Source organism: Labrus mixtus, unplaced genomic scaffold, assembly GCF_963584025.1.
Source record: "Labrus mixtus unplaced genomic scaffold, fLabMix1.1 SCAFFOLD_52, whole genome shotgun sequence".
Lineage (NCBI taxonomy): Eukaryota > Metazoa > Chordata > Actinopteri > Labriformes > Labridae > Labrus > Labrus mixtus.
In genome coordinates, this window is record NW_026870139.1 from 302501 (window position 1) to 317500 (window position 15000).

Here is a 15000-nt window from a genome sequence, read left to right on the forward strand (position 1 = left end):
TTCACATGTCCAAAAATTCAGCCAGAATCAAGGGCATGACATCTTTAAAAGGCCCCTTTCTGCACACAATAATGGCTTAAGGACATACCACCCTGAACTTGTCCGATCTCGGAAGCTAAGCAGCGTCTGGCCTGGTTAGTACTTGGATGGGAGACCGCCTGGGAATACCAGGTGCTGTAAGCTTTTTCATTTTTTTTGATCATATGTTCTTTTTTTATCATATAGAGACATATTCACATGTCCAAAAATTCAGCCAGAATCAAGGGCATGAGATCTTTAAAAGGCCCCTTTCTGCACACAATAACAGCTTACGGCCATACAACCCTGAACACGCCTGACCTCGTCCGATCTCGGAAGCTAAGCAGGGTCGGGCCTGGTTAGTACTTGGATGGGAGACCGCCTGGGAATACCAGGTGCTGTAAGCATTTTCATTTTTTTGATCATATGTTTTTTTTTATCATTTAGAGACATATTCACATGTCCAAAAATTCAGGCAGAATCAAGGGCATGACATCTTTAAAAGGCCCCTTTCTGCACACAATAATGGCTTACGGCCATACCACCCTGAACACGCCCGATCTCGTCTGATCTCAGAAGCTAAGCAGGGTCGGGCCTGGTTAGTACTTGGATGGGAGACCGCCTGGGAATACCAGGTGCTGTAAGCTTTTTCATTTCGTTTGATCATATGTTTTTTTTTAATCATATAGAGACATATTCACATGTCCAAAAATTCAGCCAGAATCAAGGGCATGACATCTTTAAAAGGCCCCTTTCTGCACACAATAATGGCTTACGGCCATACCACCCTGAACACGCCCGATCTCGTCCGATCTCGGAAGCTAAGCAGGGTCGGGCCTGGTTAGTACTTGGATGGGAGACCGCCTGGGAATACCAGGTGCTGTAAGCTTTTTCATTTTTTTTGATCATGTGTTTTTTTTATCATATAGAGACATATTCACATGTCCAAAAATTCAGCCAGAATCAAGGGCATGACTTCTTTAAAAGGCCCCTCTCTGCACACAATAATGGCTTACGGCCATACCACCCTGAACACGCCTGATCTCGTCCGATCTCGGAAGCTAAGCAGGGTAGGGCCTGGTTAGTACTTGGATGGGAGACCGCCTGGGAATACCAGGTGCTGTAAGTTTTTTCATTTTTTTGATCATATGTTTTTTTTTTATCATATAGAGACATATTCACATGTCCAAAGATTCAGCCAGAATCAAGGGCATGACATATTTAAAAGGCCCCTTACTGCACACAATAATGACTTACGGCCATACCACCCTGAACACGCCCGATCTCGGAAGCTAAGCAGGGTCGGGCCTGGATAGTACTTGGATGGGAGACCGCCTGGGAATACCAGGTGCTGTAAGGTTTTTCATTTTTTTGATCATATGTTTTTTTTTTATCATATAGAGACATATTCACATGTCCAAAAATTCAGCCAGAATCAAGGGCATGACATCTTTAAAAGGCCCCTGTCTGCACACAATAATGACTTACGGCCATACCACCCTGAACACGCCTGATCTCGTCCGATCTCGGAAGCTAAGCAGGGTAGGGCCTGGTTAGTACTTGGATGGGAGACCGCCTGGGAATACCAGGTGCTGTAAGTTTTTTCATTTTTTTGATCATATGTTTTTTTTTTATCATATAGAGACATATTCACATGTCCAAAAATTCAGCCAGAATCAAGGGCATGACATCTTTAAAAGGCCCCTTTCTGCACACAATAATGGCTTAAGGACATACCGCCCTGAACTTGTCCGATCTCGGAAGCTAAGCAGCGTCTGGCCTGGTTAGTACTTGGATGGGAGACCGCCTGGGAATACCAGGTGCTGTAAGCTTTTTCATTTTTTTTGATCATATGTTCTTTTTTTATCATATAGAGACATATTCACATGTCCAAAAATTCAGCCAGAATCAAGGGCATGAGATCTTTAAAAGGCCCCTTTCTGCACACAATAACAGCTTATGGCCATACAACCCTGAACACGCCTGATCTCGTCCGATCTCGGAAGCTAAGCAGGGTCGGGCCTGGTTAGTACTTGGATGGGAGACCGCCTGGGAATACCAGGTGCTGTAAGCATTTTCATTTTTTTGATCATATGTTTTTTTTTATCATATAGAGACATATTCACATGTCCAAAAATTCAGGCAGAATCAAGGGCATGACATCTTTAAAAGGCCCCTTTCTGCACACAATAATGGCTTACGGCCATACCACCCTGAACACGCCCGATCTCGTCTGATCTCAGAAGCTAAGCAAGGTCGGGCCTGGTTAGTACTTGGATGGGAGACCGCCTGGGAATACCAGGTGCTGTAAGCTTTTTCATTTTGTTTGATCATATGTTTTTTTTTAATCATATAGAGACATATTTACATGTCCAAAAATTCAGCCAGAATCAAGGGCATGACATCTTTAAAAGGCCCCTTTCTGCACACAATAATGGCTTACGGCCATACCACCCTGAACACGCCCGATCTCGTCCGATCTCGGAAGCTAAGCAGGGTCGGGCCTGGTTAGTACTTGGATGGGAGACCGCCTGGGAATACCAGGTGCTGTAAGCTTTTTCATTTTTTTTGATCATGTGTTTTTTTTATCATATAGAGACATATTCACATGTCCAAAAATTCAGCCAGAATCAAGGGCATGACTTCTTTAAAAGGCCCCTCTCTGCACACAATAATGGCTTACGGCCATACCACCCTGAACACGCCTGATCTCGTCCGATCTCGGAAGCTAAGCAGGGTAGGGCCTGGTTAGTACTTGGATGGGAGACCGCCTGGGAATACCAGGTGCTGTAAGTTTTTTCATTTTTTTGATCATATGTTTTTTTTTTATCATATAGAGACATATTCACATGTCCAAAGATTCAGCCAGAATCAAGGGCATGACATCTTTAAAAGGCCCCTTTCTGCATACAATAATGGCTTACGGCCATACCACCCTGAACACGCCCGATCTCGTCCGATCTCGGAAGCTAAGCAGGGTAGGGCCTGGTTAGTACTTGGATGGGAGACCACCTGGGAATACCAGGTGCTGTAAGCGTTTTCATTTTTTTGATCATATGTTTTTTTTTTATCATATAGAGACATATTCACATGTCCAAAAATTCAGCCAGAATCAAGGGCATGACATCTTTAAAAGGCCCCTGTCTGCACACAATAATGGCTTATGGCCATACCACCCTGAACACGCCTGATCTTGTCCGATCTCGGAAGCTAAGCAGGCTAGGGCCTGGTTAGTACTTGGATGGGAGACCGCCTGGGAATACCAGGTGCTGTAAGCTTTTTCATTTTTTTGATCATATGTTTTTTTTTTATCACATAGAGACATATTCACATGTCCAAAAATTCAGCCAGAATCAAGGGCATGACATCTTTAAAAGGCCCCTTTCTGCACACAATAACGGCTTACGGCCATACCACCCTTAACACGCCCGATCTCGTCCGATCTCGGAAACTAAGTAGGGTCGTGCCTGGTTAGTACTTGGATGGGAGACCGCCTGGGAATACCAGACGCTGTAAGCTTTTTCATTTTTTTGATCATATGTTTTTTTTTTATCATATAGAGACATATTCACATGTCCAAAAATTTAGCCAGAATCAAGGGCATGACATCTTTAAATGGCCCCTTTCTGCACACAATAATGGCTTCCGGCCATACCACCCTGAACACGCCCAATCTCGTCCGATCTCGGAAGCTATGCAGGGTCGGGCCTGGTTAGTACTTGGATGGGAGACCGCCTGGGAATACCAGGTGCTGTAAGCTTTTTCATTTTTTTGATCATATGTTTTTTTTTATCATATAGAGACATATTCACATGTCCAAAAATTCAGCCAGAATCAAGGGCATGACATCTTTAAAAGGCCCCTTTCTGCACACAATAATGGCTTACGGCCATACCACCCTGAACACGCCCGATCTCATCCGATCTCGGAAGCTAAGCAGGGTCGGGCCTGCTTAGTACTTGGATGGGAGACCGCCTGGGAATATCAGGTGCTGTAAGCTTTTTCATTTTGTTTGATCATATGTTTTTTTTTATCATATAGAGACATATTCACATGTCCAAAAATTCAGCCAGAATCAAGGGCATGACATCTTTAAAAGGCCCCTTTCTGCACACAATAATGGCTTACGGCCATACCACCCTGAACAAGCCCGATCTCGTCCGATCTAGGAAGCTAAGCAGGGTCGGGCCTGGTTAGTACTTGGATGGGAGACCGCCTGGGAATAACAGGTGCTGTAAGCTCTTTCATTTTTTTGATCATATGTTTTTTTTTTATCATATAGAGACATATTCACATGTCCAAAAATTCAGCCAGAATCAAGGGCATGACATCTTTAAAAGGCCCCTTTCTGCACACAATAATGGCTTACGGTCATACCACCCTGAACTCGTCCGATCTCGTCCGATCTCGGAAACTAAGCAGGGTCGTGCCTGGTTAGTACTTGGATGGGAGACCGCCTGTGGAATACCAGATGCTGTAAGCTGTTTCATTTTTTTGATCATTTGTTTTTTTTTTATCATAGAGAGACATATTCACATGTCCAAAAATTCAGCCAGAATCAAGGGCATGACATCTTTAAAAGGCCCCTTTCTGCACACAATAATGGCTTACGGCCATACCACCCTGAACACGCCCGATCTCGGAAGCTATGCAGGGTCGGGCCTCGTTAGTACTTGGATGGGAGACCGCCTGTGGAATATCAAATGCTGTAAGCTGTTTCATTTTTTTGATCAAATGTTTTTTTTTTATCATATAGAGACATATTCACATGTCCAAAAATTCAGCCAGAATCAAGGGCATGACATCTTTAAAAGGCCCCTGTCTGCATACAATAATGGCTTACGGCCATACCACCCTGAACACGCCCGATCTCGTCCGATCTCGGAAGCAAAGCAGGGTCGGGCCTGGTTAGTACTTGGATGGGAGACCACCTGGGAATACCAGGTGCTGTAAGCGTTTTCATTTTTTTGATCATATGTTTTTTTTTATCATATAGAGACATATTCACATGTCCAAAAATTTAGCCAGAATCAAGGGCATGATATCTTTAAAAGGCCCCTTTCTGCACACAATAATGGCTTACGGTCATACCACCCTGAACTCGTCCGATCTCGTCCGATCTCGGAAACTAAGCAGGGTCGTGCCTGGTTAGTACTTGGATGGGAGACCGCCTGTGGAATACCAGATGCTGTAAGCTGTTTCATTTTTTTGATCATTTGTTTTTTTTTTATCATAGAGAGACATATTCACATGTCCAAAAATTCAGCCAGAATCAAGGGCATGACATCTTTAAAAGGCCCCTTTCTGCACACAATAATGGCTTACGGCCATACCACCCTGAACACGCCCGATCTCGGAAGCTATGCAGGGTCGGGCCTCGTTAGTACTTGGATGGGAGACCGCCTGTGGAATATCAAATGCTGTAAGCTGTTTCATTTTTTTGATCAAATGTTTTTTTTTTATCATATAGAGACATATTCACATGTCCAAAAATTCAGCCAGAATCAAGGGCATGACATCTTTAAAAGGCCCCTGTCTGCACACAATAATGGCTTACGGCCATACCACCCTGAACACGCCCGATCTCGTCCGATCTCGGAAGCAAAGCAGGGTCGGGCCTGGTTAGTACTTGGATGGGAGACCACCTGGGAATACCAGGTGCTGTAAGCGTTTTCATTTTTTTGATCATATGTTTTTTTTTATCATATAGAGACATATTCACATGTCCAAAAATTCAGCCAGAATCAAGGGCATGACATCTTTAAAAGGCCCCTGTCTGCACACAATAATGGCTTATGGCCATACCACCCTGAACACGCCCAATCTCGTCCGATCTCGGAAGCTATGCAGGGTCGGGCCTGGTTAGTACTTGGATGGGAGACCGCCTGGGAATACCAGGTGCTGTAAGCTTTTTCATTTTTTTGATCATATGTTTTTTTTTATCATATAGAGACATATTCACATGTCCAAAAATTCAGCCAGAATCAAGGGCATGACATCTTTAAAAGGCCCCTTTCTGCACACAATAATGGCTTACGGCCATACCACCATGAACACGCCCGATCTCATCCGATCTCAGAAGCTAAGCAGGGTCGGGCCTGCTTAGTACTTGGATGGGAGACCGCCTGGGAATACCAAGTGCTGTAAGCTTTTTCATTTTGTTTGATCATATGTTTTTTTTTATCATATAGAGACATATTCACATGTCCAAAAATTCAGCCAGAATCAAGGGCATGACATCTTTAAAAGGCCCCTTTCTGCACACAATAATGGCTTACGGCCATACCACCCTGAACAAGCCCGATCTCGTCCGATCTCGGAAGCTAAGCAGGGTCGGGCCTGGTTAGTACTTGGATGGGAGACCGCCTGGGAATACCAGGTGCTGTAAGCTCTTTCATTTTTTTGATCATATGTTTTTTTTTTATCATATAGAGACATATTCACATGTCCTAAAATTCAGCCAGAATCAAGGGCATGACATCTTTAAAAGGCCCCTTTCTGCATACAATAATGGCTTACGGCCATACCACCCTGAACACGCCTGATGTCGTCCGATCTCGGAAGCTAAGCAGAGTAGGGCCTGGTTAGTACTTGGATGGGAGACAGCCTGGGAATACCAGGTGCTGTAAGTTTTTTCATTTTTTTAATCATATGTTTTTTTTTATCATATAGAGACATATTCACATGTCCAAAAATTCAGCCAGAATCAAGGGCATGACATCTTTAAAAGGCCCCTGTCTGCACACAATAATGGCTTACGGCCATACCACCCTGAACACGCCTGATCTCGTCAGATCTCGGAAGCTAAGCAGGGTAGGGCCTGGTTAGTACTTGGATGGGAGACCGCCTGGGAATACCAGGTGCTGTAAGCTTTTTCATTATTTTGATCATATGTTTTTTTTTTATCATATAGAGACATATTCACATGTCCAAAAATTCAGCCAGAATCAAGGGCATGACATCTTTAAAAGGCCCCTTTCTGCACACAATAACAGCTTACGGCCATACCACCCTTAACACGCCCGATGTCGTCCGATCTCGGAAACTAAGTAGGGTCGTGCCTGGTTAGTACTTGGATGGGAGACCGCCTGGGAATACCAGACGCTGTAAGCTTTTTCATTTTTTTGATCATATGTTTTTTTTTTATCATATAGAGACATATTCACATGTCCAAAAATTTAGCCAGAATCAAGGGCATGACATCTTTAAAAGGCCCCTTTCTGCACACAATAATGGCTTACGGCCATACCACCCTGAACACGCCCCTTTTGCTGTCAGAGTTTGTGTGGTACTGAAGGAGAGCTGACGTGTCAGTACTGAGCAGGACAGCTGGACTAATTTGTTTGTTTTTTGGATGCGCTTTGGATTTATTTAAATACCTCAGATTGTGAGTGAATGTCCCCCAGCAGTCACTGACTGTTAGGGGGATCGTTTTTCTTTTCACCTTTTTTTCCTGTTTTTTTTCCACAATTTTGTGAAGAATTTTTGTTTTTTGTGAATGTTTGCTCGTATGTCGCGAGCAAACTCACACGGACGGATCACAAAGATGATAGGACCACGGACTGGAGAGATGGAAAAAGGAAAAGAGAACGGACAACAACGTGAACAAACAAACATGGCACTGAAACAAAGGAATGGATTAAACGACAACGAGAAGAACGACGGACAAAAAGGACGGATGAAAACGGCAAATGAAACAGGGAACGGAATGGATGACGGAGAGAGAGGAAGAGAGATGAGCGGCGGGCTGATTGCTCCGCATGCAGAGAATGGGAGAGGTGGCGAGAGAGCAGAAAAAGAGGAAGCAAAAGTGTCTTTTGAGAGAAAACTAACACTAAACATTGAAATGGTGGGAGACAAAGTTCCTCTAAATCACGTCATGAGCAACATAAAAATGATCTGTGGGGGCCTGCTGGCGTGCAGAACCCTGGGACCTGAAAAACTGGAGGTGACGGTGAGCAACATTAAAGGAAAGGAAAGGCTGCTGGATGGATTTAAGATCGGAGAGACCAGAGTCGTGGCGAGAGAACTAAATAATGATGAACTGGTGGTGTCTTTTTTAAACCTGCCAGCGTATATCACAGATGAAGAAATAGTTTGGAAGCTGACGGGATGGGGAGTGAAACCGACATCACCAATAAAACGCAGAATGTGGCCTGGAACAATGATAGCTGACGGAACGAGGTTTGTCCGGGTCAGATTTAATGACCAGGTACAGTCACTCCCTTACTCCACAAAGTTTAACACTGTGATGGGGAACGAATACTTTAGAGTAATACATGATAGACAACAAAAAGTGTGCAGGATGTGCATCCAGCCGGGACACATCCTGGGAGAGTGTCCAGAATTTATGTGCCACAACTGTGGGGTGCAGGGACACTTTGCGCGAGAGTGCAGCGCGAACAGCACAAAATGCACAAACTGTAAAAAAAGAGAAAATGAATGTGAGTGTGAGAACGGAGAGGAAAGCAAGAACGAGGTGGAGGAGGTGTACGAGGATGAAGACGAGGCGGAGGAGGTGTACGAGGAGGAGGCGGAGGAGAAGGAGGTGATCGGAGCAAGCAGGAAGGAGATCAGAGAAGACGAGAACAGTGACGGAGAAATGGAGCAGAGCGGAGAGAGCGGAGGAGAACGGGCGTCAGAGTGCGAGCTGGAGACGCCGGAGCTGGCTGGAGAGGGAGGACAGCAGAAGCAGCGAAAAACGAGCGAGAGAGGGAAAAAAGGAGACGGAAGGGACGTGGCAGAAGACCCGGGGGTAAGCATGAGCACAGAGGGGAGGGAGATGCCTGAGAGTGGTGTTGGACAGGCGGGAGGGAGAAAAATCACGCTAAATAATACGGGTAAAAGCACCAGTCCCAATGAAACGGACAGCGAAATGGATGTGAGTGAACTGGCGAGTGCGCAAAAAAGACTAAGTCTTGGACAACGAAAAAAGTTGGTGAAAAAATTGAAATGTAAGGACAAATAATGACTGACAATAACCCCTGTAAATCAGTTTTTTTTGTTTTTATTTTTATGATAATGGCCTTTAATTTATTTTCGATAAACGTGAATGGACTAAGGAACAAAGAAAAAAGACATGCGATTCTTTCCTTGCAGAATGACGTTTTGTGCCTGCAGGAGACCAGGTGGGATGATTCCCTGGTGGAAGACATAAAAAAAGACTTTGTGGGCCATATTTTCTGCTCCAATGGCACGTCGAGGGCGAGAGGAGTGGCGGTTTTAGTCAAAACGGGTCGGGTAACAGGGGTAAATTTGGTTTATGGAGACAAAGAAGGAAGAATAATAGTAATAGACTGTGTGTATGAAACGAAAAATATAAGAATCATAAATATATATGCACCGAATGGAGAAAAAGAAAGGAAAACATTCTTCATTGCAATAAGCAAATGGTGGGAAAGGAATTGTATAATAATCGGTGACTTTAATGTGGCGATGACACCCACCGATGTGTCAAAAAATAATGTGTTTAAGGGGGATGTGAGCAGGGGGACACTTAAAGATATAATGATAACGAAACAATGCATTGATATTTGGAGATTGCTACATCCATGGGAGAGGGTGTTCTCCAGGAGACAAATTGTACTGAATAGATTAAAACAATCTAGAATAGATTATGCTTTGGTGACATGCGAGGTAGTGAGGTGGATTAAAGAAGTTGAATATAAAACTAATATGTGGAGCGATCACGCTGGAATAGAAATCACGTTTAGAAAAGAAACGAATGTACGTAAAGGAGGGATATGGTGCTTTAATGCAAGCTTGCTGGATGATGGAATGTTTGTGAAAAGTATGGAAAGATTGTTGAATGATGTGGGATATGAGTGGAATGAGAGTGAAGATATGAATGTGTGGTGGGATAGTGTAAAAGTCAGAATTTAAAAAAAGTGTATCAATTATAGTAAAGAGAAAAAGTGGAGAGAAAATAGAAAGGAAGAGAATTTGAGAAAACAACTAAGTGAGGAAATAGCATCGCTTGACAGTGTAGATAATGTAGATGTCGAAAAATACATACATTTAAAAGAACAGTTGGGAGTGATTGAACTTAAAAAGAGTAGGGGTGCAGCCATTAGGAGTAAAATACAATATATGTATGAGGGGGAGAGGAGTACAGCCTTTTTTTTAGGTCTGGAAAAACAAAAACAAAAAAGAACAGAAATAAACGAATTATTAAATGAAGCAGGTAAAAGTGTGACAGATAAAAAGGGAATTTTAGAAATAGTAAAGGGCTATTATGAAAGCCTGTTTTCGAGACAGGAGTGTGATAGCGTGAGTGTGAACAGAGCTTTGGGTGCCTTAAAGAAAAAACTAAGCGAGGACGATAAAATGTGGTGTGATTGTGAGTTTACAGAGGGAGAAATCAGAAGTGCTTTAGAGGGGTTAAACAAAAACAAAAGTCCTGGGAGCGATGGCCTAACTGCAGAATTCTACCAAGCTTTCAAAGAGCAGCTGGTGCCCTTGGTGAACAAATTGAGTAAATATATGGAAAAAGTGAAACATATACCAAAAAGTTTAGGGGAAGGGGTGGTTACTATTTTTTACAAAAACAAGGGGGACAATAAAAATCTGGACAACTACAGACCAATCAGCCTACTCAACACAGACTACAAAATCATAGCGAAAACAATAGCCAATAGAATCAGGGAGGTAATAGGAACAATCATAGAACAAACACAATCATACAGTATACCAAACAGAGACATAGCAGACTCAATCATTTCAATAAAACAGACGGTCAGGGATATGGAAGGGGAGGGGGGAATATGGCTAGGGATAGATTTAAATAAAGCTTTTGACAGAGTAGATCACGGGTTCATGGGGAAGGTGTTAGAGAAGTTTGGATTCGGGGAGAGAATGAGAGAATGGATAAATATGTTGTATACAGGAGCGGAAAGCAAGATAAAATGTAACGGGGAACTAACTGATTCTTTTAAAATATCAAGGTCAGTGAGACAAGGATGTCCGATGTCAGCGCTGTTGTACAGCTTGGTAGCAGAGCCGCTGGCAGCACTGATATCGGAAGACGTAAACATAAAAGGTATAGGTAAGGAAAACGTAAAAATAATACAGTATGCAGATGACGTGAATATAATGGTAAAAGGAGAGGAGGATATAGAATTGATCTTAAAACATGTACAAACTTATGAAAGAGCATCTGGGGCAAAAGTAAATGAAAATAAGTCAGAAATGATGTTACTAGGTAAGGAATCCAATCTAGTTAATAAGTGGGGATTTAAAACGGTGTGTGAGAGAAGAAAAGTGTTGGGAGTGAATATGGGGAAAAATGAGAATGAATGTGATGATGTAACATGGATAGAGGTGGTGGGTAAAATTAAAAAAACATTGAATTTGTGGAAAGCGGGGGGTCTATTGTTGAGAGGAAGGGTAGCCGTAACAAATGCTCTCGTGTTGTCCAAAGTGAATCATGCGCTGAGTACTTGTACGCTTCCGGACTGGGCCTTTAAGGAGATTTCAAAGACCATTAGGGACTTTATTTGGAAAAACAAAGCAGCGAGTATAGCTCACAAAACAATAATAGGGGCTAAAGATCAGGGGGGGCTAGCTTTGATTGATTTACTTACAAAAAAAGTAGCACTAAGAGTCAAATTGATAGGCAAATTTATGGACCAGAACCGGAACGTAGTTTGGAAAAACCACTTCAAACAATATCTGTGCAGTTTTGGACTCTACAACGAGGACAACCTGTACCAGATCAATAACCCGGATTCATTTAAACACTTGCCACGGTTTTTCCAGGAAGTACTCAGTGCGTGGTATCAGGTTTCATCCTGGACTGTACCAGAGTGCGGAACGAGAGGGTCAGTGCTACGACTGCCCTTCCTCTCGAGCCCGTATTTTAAAAATGGGGAGAGGGTAATTAAGTGTGAAGCTATGTCGAAAGCGGGATATATTAGAATAAGGGATTTACTGAACTGTGGGGGGGATTTTGATTTGCAAATGGTGGTGAGGGGTTTAAAAAATAAAGGGTGTGTGTGCAGAAAGGATGTGATTGAGGGAGTGTTTGCAAATGTAAAATTGTCTTTGTCGAGCGAATGGGAAAAATTAATCAAAGAGAAGGAGGGAGTGATGCAGGACGATGTGGGGGGGATCTCCCTGTGCCTAGGGGAGAAGAAACACAACATTACAGATGTCACTACAAAAATTTGGTATAGGTGCGCAATCACACATAGAATACAGAAACCCACATCCGAAGTAAAATGGACAGACACATACCCGGACATAACAAGCAACATGATATGGAAGAACATTAACATTCCGCATACACCACATGCAATATTTGACCTAGATTTCAAACTGAGGCACAGGAGGATCTTCACCTGCATCGTCCTGCATCAGATCCATAAGGAGAGGTATGAAAGAAAGTGTTGTGTATGTGAAAGTACGGATGAGGATTTAATACATTTGTTTGTTACGTGTGGGGAATTGGTTTATTTTTGGGGAAAAATAAGAGAAATGTTGGGGAAATGCAGTAAGAATGAGTGTTGGAATGAAAGGGGGTGGGAATTGTCGGTGTTGTTGGGGGTGGGAACAAAACAAAAAAATCACAATGTAATGAATATAATTTTGGCTTTTGCAAGAAAAGCGGTTTTTAACAGAAGGAATTATGCACTGTATGAAAGTGAGAAAATGAATGTGTGGAGAATGTTTGTGAATGAATGGAAAGCACATCTTAAATTGTTGTACATAGCGAATGAGAGTGAGTTTGTGAGAATGTTTGTGGAAGGTGCGAATGTGTGTAGAGTAAATGAGGAGGGAATTTTGTGGGATGTCTAAATTATTTTGTTTTTGTTTTTTTGGTACGAGGGCTTCTTTTTTGGTCATGGGGAAAATGGGTGATTTGATTTGGGGTTTTTTTTTTCTCAGTGGTTTTTTGTGAATACTGTGGGGTTTTTGTATGTTTTTGTGGTTTGTTTTCAGAGGGGTGTTTGCTTTGGGGGAGGGACTCAGAAGAGTTGTCATGAGTTGGGGGTATCAGGGGTGGTTTGAGTTTTTTTTCTGATGCTATGTTTTTATTGTTTTTAGGGTGCCGTTTGCGTCAGAGGGGAGGTTTAATTTAGAGGGTGTATGTATTGTAATAGCATTTGTTGTAAATGATGTGAAAGAATTATAAATGTTTTTGTAATTTTGATAATAAAAGATAAAAAAAAAAAAAAAAAACACGCCTGATCTCGTCTGATCTCGGAAGCTAAGCAGGGTCGGGCCTGGTTAGTACTTGGATGGGAGACCGCCTGGGAATACCAGGTGCTGTAAGCTTTTTCATTTTTTTCTATCATATGTTTTTTTTATCATATAGAGACATATTCACATGTCCAAAAATTCAGCCAGAATCAAGGGCATGACATCTTTAAAAGGCCACTCTCTGCACACAATAATGGCTTAAGGCCATACCACCCTGAACACGCCTGATCTCGTCCGATCTCGGAAGCTAAGCAGGGTATGGCCTGGTTAGTACCTGGATGGGAGACCGCCTGGGAATACCAGGTGCTGTAAGTTTTTTCATTTTTTTGATCATATGTTTTTTTTTTATCATATAGAGACATATTCACATGTCCAAAAATTCAGCCAGAATCAAGGGCATGACATCTTTAAAAGGCCCCTTTCTGCATACAATAATGGCTTACGGCCATACCACCCTGAACACGCCCGATCTCGTCCGATCTCGGAAGCTAAGCAGGGTCGGGCCTGGTTAGTACTTGGATGGGAGACCGCCTGGGAATACCAGGTGCTGTAAGCTTTTTCATTTTTTTTGATCATATGTTTTTTTTTATCATATAGAGACATATTCACATGTCCAAAAATTCAGCCAGAATCAAGGGCATGACATCTTTAAAAGGCCCCTGTCTGCACACAATAATGGCTTACGGCCATACCACCCTGAACACGCCTGATCTCGTCCGATCTCGGAAGCTAAGCAGGGTCGGGCCTGGTTAGTACTTGGATGGGAGACCGCCTGGGAATACCAGGTGCTGTAAGCTTCTTCATTTTTTTGATCATATGTTTTTTTTTTATCATATAGAGACATATTCACATGTCCAAAAATTCAGCCAGAATCAAGGGCATGATATCTTTAAAAGGCCCCTTTCTGCACACAATAATGCCTTACGTCCATACCACCCTGAACTCGTCCGATCTCAGAAGCAAAGCAGGGTCGGGCCTGGTTAGTAGTTGGATGGGAGACCGCCTGGGAATACCAGGTGCTGTAAGCTTTTTCATTTTTTTGATCATATGTTTTTTTTTTATCATATAGAGACATATTCACATGTCCAAAAATTCAGCCAGAATCAAGGGCATAACATCTTTAAAAGGCCCCTGTCTGCACACAATAATGGCTTACGGCCATACCACCCTTAACACGCCCGATCTCGTCCCATCTCGGAAGCTAAGCAGGGTCGGGCTGGTTAGTACTTGGATGGGAGACCACCTGGGAATACCAGGTGCTGTAAGCGTTTTCATTTTTTTGATCATATGTTTTTTTTTATCATATAGAGACATATTCACATGTCCAAAAATTCAGCCAGAATCAAGGGCATGACATCTTTAAAAGGCCCCTTTCTGCACACAATAACAGCTGACGGCCATACCACCCTGAACACGCCCGATCTCGGAAGCTAAGCAGGGTCGGGCCTGGTTAGTACTTGGATGGGAGACCGCCTGGGAATACCAGGTGCTGTAAGCTTTTTCATTTTTTTGATCATATGTTTTTTTTTATCATATAGAGACATATTCACATGTCCAAAAATTCAGCCAGAATCAAGGGCATGACATCTTTAAAAGGCCACTCTCTGCACACAATAATGGCTTAAGGCCATACCACCCTGAACACGCCTGATCTCGTCCGATCTCGGAAGCTAAGCAGGGTCGGGCCTGGTTAGTACTTGGATGGGAGACCGCCTGGGAATACCAGGTGCTGTAAGCTTTTTCATTTTTTTGATCATATGTTTTTTTTTTTTATCATATAGA

The 15000-nt window shown here is 42.8% G+C and overlaps 25 non-coding genes and 8 pseudogenes across 25 annotated transcripts; all 33 read left to right on the plus strand.

Moving 5' to 3' along the window:
- The first annotated feature begins 306 nt into the window (after positions 1–306).
- LOC132962555 (5S ribosomal RNA) lies at positions 307–425 on the plus strand. Its single transcript, XR_009668503.1, has one exon. It is a non-coding gene; the product is annotated as a 5S ribosomal RNA (ribosomal RNA).
- Positions 426–546: 121 nt separating this feature from the next.
- LOC132963499 (5S ribosomal RNA) lies at positions 547–665 on the plus strand. Its single transcript, XR_009668830.1, has one exon. It is a non-coding gene; the product is annotated as a 5S ribosomal RNA (ribosomal RNA).
- A 123-nt stretch (positions 666–788) lies between these two features.
- LOC132963608 (5S ribosomal RNA) lies at positions 789–907 on the plus strand. The gene has a single exon (XR_009668934.1). It is a non-coding gene; the product is annotated as a 5S ribosomal RNA (ribosomal RNA).
- A 121-nt stretch (positions 908–1028) lies between these two features.
- On the plus strand, positions 1029–1147 carry LOC132963441 (5S ribosomal RNA). Its single transcript, XR_009668776.1, has one exon. It is a non-coding gene; the product is annotated as a 5S ribosomal RNA (ribosomal RNA).
- Positions 1148–1269: 122 nt separating this feature from the next.
- LOC132962797 (5S ribosomal RNA) lies at positions 1270–1378 on the plus strand (annotated as a pseudogene).
- Positions 1379–1500: 122 nt separating this feature from the next.
- On the plus strand, positions 1501–1619 carry LOC132962929 (5S ribosomal RNA). The gene has a single exon (XR_009668698.1). It is a non-coding gene; the product is annotated as a 5S ribosomal RNA (ribosomal RNA).
- A 354-nt stretch (positions 1620–1973) lies between these two features.
- On the plus strand, positions 1974–2092 carry LOC132963803 (5S ribosomal RNA). The gene has a single exon (XR_009669117.1). It is a non-coding gene; the product is annotated as a 5S ribosomal RNA (ribosomal RNA).
- Positions 2093–2213: 121 nt separating this feature from the next.
- Positions 2214–2332, plus strand: LOC132963710 (5S ribosomal RNA). Its single transcript, XR_009669030.1, has one exon. It is a non-coding gene; the product is annotated as a 5S ribosomal RNA (ribosomal RNA).
- Positions 2333–2455: 123 nt separating this feature from the next.
- On the plus strand, positions 2456–2574 carry LOC132963620 (5S ribosomal RNA). The gene has a single exon (XR_009668945.1). It is a non-coding gene; the product is annotated as a 5S ribosomal RNA (ribosomal RNA).
- Positions 2575–2695: 121 nt separating this feature from the next.
- Positions 2696–2814, plus strand: LOC132963442 (5S ribosomal RNA). The gene has a single exon (XR_009668777.1). It is a non-coding gene; the product is annotated as a 5S ribosomal RNA (ribosomal RNA).
- Positions 2815–2936: 122 nt separating this feature from the next.
- Positions 2937–3055, plus strand: LOC132963714 (5S ribosomal RNA). Its single transcript, XR_009669034.1, has one exon. It is a non-coding gene; the product is annotated as a 5S ribosomal RNA (ribosomal RNA).
- A 122-nt stretch (positions 3056–3177) lies between these two features.
- LOC132962517 (5S ribosomal RNA) lies at positions 3178–3296 on the plus strand. The gene has a single exon (XR_009668465.1). It is a non-coding gene; the product is annotated as a 5S ribosomal RNA (ribosomal RNA).
- Positions 3297–3418: 122 nt separating this feature from the next.
- LOC132962834 (5S ribosomal RNA) lies at positions 3419–3537 on the plus strand (annotated as a pseudogene).
- Positions 3538–3659: 122 nt separating this feature from the next.
- On the plus strand, positions 3660–3778 carry LOC132962644 (5S ribosomal RNA). The gene has a single exon (XR_009668583.1). It is a non-coding gene; the product is annotated as a 5S ribosomal RNA (ribosomal RNA).
- A 121-nt stretch (positions 3779–3899) lies between these two features.
- Positions 3900–4018, plus strand: LOC132962788 (5S ribosomal RNA). Its single transcript, XR_009668683.1, has one exon. It is a non-coding gene; the product is annotated as a 5S ribosomal RNA (ribosomal RNA).
- Positions 4019–4140: 122 nt separating this feature from the next.
- On the plus strand, positions 4141–4259 carry LOC132962580 (5S ribosomal RNA). The gene has a single exon (XR_009668528.1). It is a non-coding gene; the product is annotated as a 5S ribosomal RNA (ribosomal RNA).
- Positions 4260–4381: 122 nt separating this feature from the next.
- On the plus strand, positions 4382–4501 carry LOC132963062 (5S ribosomal RNA; annotated as a pseudogene).
- Positions 4502–4855: 354 nt separating this feature from the next.
- LOC132963422 (5S ribosomal RNA) lies at positions 4856–4974 on the plus strand. The gene has a single exon (XR_009668757.1). It is a non-coding gene; the product is annotated as a 5S ribosomal RNA (ribosomal RNA).
- Positions 4975–5095: 121 nt separating this feature from the next.
- LOC132963063 (5S ribosomal RNA) lies at positions 5096–5215 on the plus strand (annotated as a pseudogene).
- Positions 5216–5569: 354 nt separating this feature from the next.
- On the plus strand, positions 5570–5688 carry LOC132963423 (5S ribosomal RNA). Its single transcript, XR_009668758.1, has one exon. It is a non-coding gene; the product is annotated as a 5S ribosomal RNA (ribosomal RNA).
- A 121-nt stretch (positions 5689–5809) lies between these two features.
- Positions 5810–5928, plus strand: LOC132962519 (5S ribosomal RNA). Its single transcript, XR_009668467.1, has one exon. It is a non-coding gene; the product is annotated as a 5S ribosomal RNA (ribosomal RNA).
- A 121-nt stretch (positions 5929–6049) lies between these two features.
- On the plus strand, positions 6050–6168 carry LOC132962632 (5S ribosomal RNA). The gene has a single exon (XR_009668572.1). It is a non-coding gene; the product is annotated as a 5S ribosomal RNA (ribosomal RNA).
- Positions 6169–6290: 122 nt separating this feature from the next.
- On the plus strand, positions 6291–6409 carry LOC132963449 (5S ribosomal RNA). The gene has a single exon (XR_009668783.1). It is a non-coding gene; the product is annotated as a 5S ribosomal RNA (ribosomal RNA).
- Positions 6410–6531: 122 nt separating this feature from the next.
- LOC132962871 (5S ribosomal RNA) lies at positions 6532–6650 on the plus strand (annotated as a pseudogene).
- Positions 6651–6771: 121 nt separating this feature from the next.
- On the plus strand, positions 6772–6890 carry LOC132962858 (5S ribosomal RNA). Its single transcript, XR_009668691.1, has one exon. It is a non-coding gene; the product is annotated as a 5S ribosomal RNA (ribosomal RNA).
- A 122-nt stretch (positions 6891–7012) lies between these two features.
- On the plus strand, positions 7013–7131 carry LOC132963060 (5S ribosomal RNA; annotated as a pseudogene).
- A 6283-nt stretch (positions 7132–13414) lies between these two features.
- Positions 13415–13533, plus strand: LOC132962645 (5S ribosomal RNA). The gene has a single exon (XR_009668584.1). It is a non-coding gene; the product is annotated as a 5S ribosomal RNA (ribosomal RNA).
- Positions 13534–13655: 122 nt separating this feature from the next.
- Positions 13656–13774, plus strand: LOC132963631 (5S ribosomal RNA). Its single transcript, XR_009668956.1, has one exon. It is a non-coding gene; the product is annotated as a 5S ribosomal RNA (ribosomal RNA).
- A 122-nt stretch (positions 13775–13896) lies between these two features.
- On the plus strand, positions 13897–14015 carry LOC132963137 (5S ribosomal RNA). Its single transcript, XR_009668720.1, has one exon. It is a non-coding gene; the product is annotated as a 5S ribosomal RNA (ribosomal RNA).
- A 122-nt stretch (positions 14016–14137) lies between these two features.
- LOC132963365 (5S ribosomal RNA) lies at positions 14138–14246 on the plus strand (annotated as a pseudogene).
- A 122-nt stretch (positions 14247–14368) lies between these two features.
- On the plus strand, positions 14369–14486 carry LOC132962767 (5S ribosomal RNA). The gene has a single exon (XR_009668670.1). It is a non-coding gene; the product is annotated as a 5S ribosomal RNA (ribosomal RNA).
- A 121-nt stretch (positions 14487–14607) lies between these two features.
- On the plus strand, positions 14608–14716 carry LOC132962776 (5S ribosomal RNA; annotated as a pseudogene).
- Positions 14717–14837: 121 nt separating this feature from the next.
- On the plus strand, positions 14838–14956 carry LOC132963672 (5S ribosomal RNA). Its single transcript, XR_009668994.1, has one exon. It is a non-coding gene; the product is annotated as a 5S ribosomal RNA (ribosomal RNA).
- Positions 14957–15000: the final 44 nt, after the last annotated feature.